Raw genomic sequence first — 6,269 nt, 5'->3', positions numbered from 1 at the left:
GTCCACTAATCAAGTATAACTTTCACTACTCTTCTTGATTATGTAGATAACCCCCACTTCTTCTCACCATTATTGTTGTAACTCTCACACCTCCAAAACCTACCATGATCTTCCTACATGATCTCAATGCTTAACGGCATATTTATGAAATTCTTGTGGTACACCTCTATGTTGTACTATAAATAGAGGATGAGAACTCATTTTGTAATACACTTGAATACACTTGAAAAAAACACTTGATGAAATAAGAAAGTTCTCTTTCCTCTCTATGTCTTATCTATTTTATTATTTCTTATTGTTACTCTAAGCTTAATTTCTTAATAGTTTCATCATTTTCAAGATTCTTTTAACGAGACACTCAGGAATAATCAAATACATATACAACCCCTTAAAGTTGGCTTTAGTTTTTATTTTGACACCTTAACTAAGATCATTACCTATTGAACACTCCAACTCAAATAATAATTTGTCTATTAAACACAATTTTGATAGCTCCAAACCCAAAGAAGGGAATGCATCTCACTCTCTTTGCATTTTTTGATGTGGCAAATCAAACCACTAGAAAAATAACATATCAGCCAAAAAAGAAAAAACATAAAGGAAAAAAATAATGTCACGACCCTAACCCCGAACCCGGTCGTGATGGCGCCTCTCGTGAGGACAAGGCCAGCCGACACTTTCCATTTTCCAATTATTAACAGATAGGCATTTAAGAACAACCTAAACATGATAAGAATAAATTCGAAATAACCGATAATAACATAAATACGCGGAAGAATACCCATACACAGCCCTAACCGGGGTGTCACTAGTCATGAGCATCTATAAGTCATAATAAAATTCTGCTAAATCCATAACTAGTACAATGTCTGAAAGGAAATAGAAACGATAATGGAGTAGAGACACGGGGCTGCGGACGTCAACAACTACCTCGAAATCTCTGAAAGCCCGCCTGAATCTGGAGGAATCAGCACTCGGGAGCGGGACCAGATGTGCCTGAATTTGCACAGGGTGCCGGGAGTAAAGTGAGTACTCCAACTCAGTGAGTAACAAAGGTAAATAACAATTGAAAGTAAGAAAACACGCAAGGCACAAGGCATTCTATAATAAAGCAGAAAAATCATTTAAAAACAGTAAATCAGTGAAAAGTCAAGTAAAAATCCTCTGACAACAAGTAAACAAGTAATTAACAGGTATTTAAGGTAAAGTAATCAAATAGAAGTTTGCCCCTCGGGCACAGTATCACCACATCCGCCCCTCGGGCAATATCTCAGAACAATAATAGCCCCTTGGGCTCAATCTCACATCACAATGGGTACCCGCGCTCACTGGGGGTGTGCAGACTCCTGGAGGGGCCCCTTACGGCCCAAGCGCAATAACAAGTCATCTCGTGGCATCAAATCTAGGCCCTCGGCCTCATATCGATCAAGCCACCTCGTGGCATACATATCTCAGGCCCTCGGCCTCCAATCAGTATCAGTGTTTCCTCACAACATAGGCCCTCGGCCTTACTCAGTCAAAAATTCTCAACAAGCCCCTCGGGCAACAATAAAACAGTGTTTCTCAGCCCAAACATCATTTAAAATATCATTTAAGTATCAAAATGGAGTAAAAATGGCTGAGTAGTAAAACGGTGGAAAATAACATGACTGAGATCAAGTAGTAAGTTAAAACAGTGAGGAAATATCAATGAAAAGCCCCCGAAGGGTTCAAATAGTTGGCACGAAGCCCAAATATGGGATTCAGCCCTAATCATAATGATAGCAAATAAGTTTCAGTCAAATACGCGGTAAAATCATCAACCGGGACGGACCAAGTCACAATTCCCAATAGTGTACGACCCCACGCTCGTCAATAAGCGTGTGCCTCACCTTGATATAGCACTACGATGTNAGCGTGTGTCTCACCTCAACATAGCACTACGATATGCAATCCGGGGTTTCAAACCCACAGAACATCATTTACAATCATTACTCACCTCGAACCAGCTAAATCTCTAGCTCGCGACGCCTTTGCCCATCAAATCAGCCTCCACGCGTGTCGAATCTATCCAAAATCAGAACGATGACGTCAAAATATGCTAAGGGAACAACGCCCAAGCGAAAACAATTAATAAAGGGCACAAATCCCGAAATCACCAAAACCCAACCCCTAGGCCCACGTCTCGAAATTCAGGAATTTTCACACCAATGGATTCCTCATCTCCCCACGAGTTCATACATATAAAGAATACTAAAATCGAAGTCCAAATGACCCCTCAAATCCTCATTTAAAGGCCTCTTAAACTCAAGCCCTAATCCTCCATTTTTAGCCCTTTAATTCCTTAAATTACAGCCTTAATCCATGAAATACTACCATAGAAATGTGTTTTAGGTCCAAAATCCTTACCACAATGAAGTTCCCTTGAAATCCCTCTCTCAAATCCCCCAAAAAGCTCCAAGGCCGAAGTCAAAAATGGTGAAATAACCCAACGAAATGAAATAACTTATATGTTTTGCCCAGACTTTTCCGCATCTGCGGTCTAATGCCCTCTTCTGCGGTACCGCATCTGCGACCTTTCCTCCGCACCTACGGAAATCACTTAATGGGTCAAACTCCGCATCTGCGGTCAACTTTTCGCACCTGTGATCGCTGCCGACTCAACACTACACTAAGGTAGGAAGAGCAGGTCGCAACAGCTTTTACCCGATAGTGGATCGGGATCGATTTTTCACAGGGAGCTAGAGAGGGAGTTATATTATCTACTTAGTTTAGAATTGTAGTTGTGCTTCTAATATCACTTCTAACATTTTCAGTTTTGATTTTTATATCTTCTACTTTAAGACTAATATTTGAAGCTAAATTATGCTATGGAGATATTGCTAAGTTGTAATTAATATAGAGAAAGGCACTAAGGTCGTGGCATTACCTAGGTGGCTAATTAACGGGTAGATGCTACTAAGGGTAAATTGACTTATTTGGGGCTTACGCTATAACCGTTGCTCAATTGTACCCACTCTCACACCTCTAGGTAGAGAGAGTGATTTTGCCCAATTGACTCTCGAGAGACCAATTGGGTAGGCCAATTTGACCAAGCAACTAGGGTTCAAGTGGGGTAATTACTCTCTCGAGGTTTAACCCGTTAATTGGGATTTGGGACTACCATTTCTCATGGGTCCATCCCAATTTCTTGTTGGGTCAATTTTGGGGTCATAGACTCTCTTTCTCAAGAAGAGTCAAACCCACCAAGCTAGAATCAGTGTTTGCAACCACCAATCCTTAATGAAAACCTAAAATTAACCCAAATAGCAAACACCCAATATCAATCTAGCCTTAGATTGCAACACCCATAAATTACCCACACTAGGGTTGAGCCACAACCCTAGCTAGTGAGTTTAGCTACTCATACTAGATGCAAAAATTGAAGAAATAGATGAAGAAGCAAACATAATAATTGATTACTAAGGAAGAAATACAAAATTAGAGGTTTAAAATGCCAAAAATGGCTAAACCCAATGTTCTCACGAGCTCAGCAACCTTATGTATACAAAACTTAACCTAAAAATGGAAAAAGGATCTATTTATAGTGGCTGAAAAACTTGGACAAAAATACCCCTGCGGGGTTAGCGCGGGCCGCGCAAAAAGGTAGCGCGGCCGCGTGGGCTCTTGAAATCTTGAAGATTGTCTCTCTGAAGTTGAGGATAGCGGGCCGCGCAAAAGTGTAGCGCGGCCGCATGAGATCTAGCGCGGACCGCGTGAAAGTGACCGCGGCCGCGTGGCTTGCTTTGGTCCCCCAATTTCATCTCTCTAAATCTCTTCACGCGGACCGCGTGAAAATGTGGCGCGGCCGCATGAGCTGAATGCGGGCCGCATAAATCCAACTGCGGCCGCGTTGTGAGAGTCCTGAATTAGAACTTCTCTGAATCTCCTAGTGCGGCCGCGTGCACTTTTGTGCGGTCCGCACTAGGATCTTTTTCCTTCACTTTTCTTGGCCTTTGATGCTTGAGCAGGTTTCACTCCGTTTTGAGCCGATCTTTGACAATTCAGTCACTTTGTCGCTCAAACCTGCAATCAAGCACAACCTTTGAGCATTTTGGGATTATTTTGTATCAAATTATACTCAAAGCATAGGCAAGTAGGGGCATAAAACACGTTAAAATCCTACTTATCAACTCCCCCAAACTTAAACCTTTGCTTGTCCTCAAGCAAAGAAAATAAAACCCACCCCATAAAGGAACATCCAAGTGATTCCAGCTATCCTAAAGTAGCCTCAACAAGCATCAATTGGGACTAACAATTGCCCTCAATACGAATGCATCATTAACACATTTTAAACTTTGAAAACTATGGATCAAGTGTGACACAAGAGCATCAAGGGTTGACACATTTCATCAAAGAACTTTTCTGAAATACCTTGTTCATTGTGGAACCCAAACTCACACATCCTCAACTCTCCCTAAGCGAACCTCGCCTTTTTAGAGTATTGACACATAAACCGAGGTTGATGGACTTTCACTCATCTCTCTCAAGAAGAATGTCACAAGTCCGGCTCTAGGTACCATATGCTTGCCCCTTATGTAAGTATCCACTAATGTAGGTTTCCTTCAACTCAAGATCATATAGGACTTTTGTGGAGTCATTGTGAATGCTTTTGGGTAAGGATAAGACATGTTTTAGTTCAAATGGGTTCAATCTTCCCTTAAGCACTTCCTTTGATTCATTTTGGCACACTTTCTTGACTCATTTGAGCATTTCACTTCTTTTCAAGGGGTTAGAGGGACACATTGTCACTCTTTCTTATGCAATTCAAATCATTTCTCCTTTTTCTACTTTCTTCTAGCCCCCTTTTTTTTTCACTTTTGTTTCCCTTGTATCCCCTTTTTATTCTTTTTCTCATTGTTCTTTCTTTTTGTCTTTTTTTTCTCAGTGCTTCCCTTTTTCTTTTTGCTTTTGTACCTTTTACCACTATTGCTTCCTTTCTTGTCTCTCCTCCCCCAAACTTAGACATTTGCCATTACTCAAGGGAAGATTTTGGGTGCCAAGAGAGGGTATCTTTTAGAACGGGTATAGGCTTGTAACATTGGTTCTTGAAAGAAAAAGGTTCAAGGCTCGAAAGGGTTAACTAGGGATCATTTCATTGGTAGGCCATTGAATTGTTTAACTCAACATTGGGGTCAAGGAGAGCCTACAATCACTTCTCAAGTCAAATTTCACCTAGGATTTCGCCTCAACAAACATTCAGGGCAAGTTCTAGACCATTGGCTCGGGACTTGGACTCACAATTCGATTTCTCGCCACACATGCTAGGGGATTGCTAAAGACATCGAGTCGAGGGCCCACAACGATCTCAGTTATGATTCAAGCGCACAATGGTCCAAAAAGACCACATGATGATTGTTTGGTCAACACAAGAGTCTCAAGGCCACGACTTTCACCATCCTAACACAACATTATGTCTTTGATCATGGGGTCGAAGGCAAATGTGTTAGGCCCAAGTGAAGCTTTGCCTGAAGTACCCTTAACTACGAAATAACAAAAACAAAAGAAAAATTAAAAACGGACTCAAACCCTTAAGAAGGCTGTCACGCCATCTATCATTGGGAAGAGCCACCTGGTTCGCACCATACTCCACTCTTGGAAAGAACCGTGGCCTTAAGAAAACCACGGGTTTATTGAAAATGCCAAAAGCAAAACAAAAGGCTACGAGCCTATCTACGAAGCTAAAAACGAATTTTTTTTTGCGAAAATAGAAAAATAGAATGAATATATACAATAGGGGAATAAAATATACAATGAGGGATGAAAATATATCGAATGTAACTTTATATACAGACCAAAAGATAAGAAAAAGTACGATAAAAGTAGCTAAAATGTAAAGTTATATACAGACCAACTAGGAAATCAAATAAACAGAACATAAAATGAAAGTCTAACATGTACAATCATCCAGATAATCCAAAAAATGTAGGGCGCACCCCCACGAATAAGAGCCGGCATTGTCCCCAATGCCAACTACACAAATAAGCACAAAATATCAGTGAAAGGATATAAAAGAGCTCCCTAGTCTTGGTTCGTCTGCATAGGATCCTCAGTGGTCCCCTGATCCCCTGTATGGGCGAGAACCTCAGACTGGTCCCCTGCCTGCTGCTGCTCTGCTGCTGGGATAGTGGCCTGCTCCTGGACCGGTTGAATAGTGGGTGCATCACTGGAGGGAATCCCCTGAGTCTCCGCAAGCTCAATCACTACACCCTCTGCACTGGGAAGCTTCCTCTTCTTCCTTGGAGGCTGGG

Source organism: Nicotiana attenuata, chromosome 12, assembly GCF_001879085.1.
Source record: "Nicotiana attenuata strain UT chromosome 12, NIATTr2, whole genome shotgun sequence".
Lineage (NCBI taxonomy): Eukaryota > Viridiplantae > Streptophyta > Magnoliopsida > Solanales > Solanaceae > Nicotiana > Nicotiana attenuata.
Note: the sequence above shows the minus strand (reverse complement) of the source record.